The 978-nt window shown below is 42.8% G+C and overlaps 1 protein-coding gene across 1 annotated transcript in view; it reads right to left on the bottom strand.

The window, feature by feature from the left end:
* Positions 1–978, bottom strand: part of LOC101856289 (flavin reductase (NADPH)) — a gene marked incomplete at its 3' end in the record, with an annotated part of 13,112 nt that overhangs the window by 11,726 nt on the left and 408 nt on the right.

The raw sequence follows: 978 nt of genomic DNA, 5'->3' as shown, positions 1-978 counted from the left end.
AGATAGATAGATAGATAGATAGATAGATAGATAGATAGATAGATAGATAGATAGAAAACGAGAAAAAGAGACAGACTGACAGACAGACAGAATGAGGGAGAAGCAGGCAAAGGCCCCTCAGGTCGCCTGATGATGCCCCATATAACCAGGACCAAAAGCCTAGCCGGCCTACCGCTGTCCTATTGTACCTTAATATCATAAGACACTTCAGACCTGAGGACTAACGGCTACCCCCGGTCATTTATACGAGATTCCTGTTGAAGTGACGTTGGGAAAAGATCGCTGTACGACAGAAATACGAGCAGATCGCTGGGGTTTTTTCTTTCTTTCTAATTTTGTGTGTGTGTTGTTTTACGCTTCTATCGATGCAATTTAGACGGGAACGTGAACAAATTGTTTGTGTTTTCAGTTCGCAACGACACAATTTAAACACTTCAAACCTTTAGACTAGTGGCTACCCTTGATCATCCACACGAGATTCCTGTTGGTGTGACGTTAGGAAACGACCGTTCTACTGCTGAAATACGAGCAGCTTTTTTTTCTTCCCCTTTTTAGACTTTTATCGATATAATTTAGAAGTTAACGTGACAAAATCGCTAGTGTATTAAGCTGCCATGGGCACAGTAGTTTATTTCAACACTCCTGACCTTCAAACTACCAATTACCTCGTTCATCGACATAAAATTCCTGTTGAAATGACGTTGGGAAATAACCTCTCTACCGCTGATACATGGACAGACTATTAATAGAAAATATGTAAGAAAATTTAGTTATGGTCCATTCATAAAGTTCCCATAACAGCGCGTCTTCAAGCGTTGTCGACTGACCAGAACTTGCGTCCTCAAAGTTCCGTCATGTCAAATTGTTAACTCTCTACTGTCGCGGAGCTGGAAGGTGTCAAACGAGGGTAATAGAGACGATTGTAGTGAGATAGTGTGACACCCGGGGTGTGATGTAGTGGGGGCGGGGTGGGGGGGG

The sequence above is a fragment of the Aplysia californica genome, unplaced genomic scaffold (genome assembly GCF_000002075.1).
Source record: "Aplysia californica isolate F4 #8 unplaced genomic scaffold, AplCal3.0 scaffold00573, whole genome shotgun sequence".
In the NCBI taxonomy this organism is placed as follows: Eukaryota; Metazoa; Mollusca; class Gastropoda; order Aplysiida; family Aplysiidae; genus Aplysia; species Aplysia californica.
Note: the sequence above shows the minus strand (reverse complement) of the source record. Positions and strands in the feature narration are given on the sequence as shown.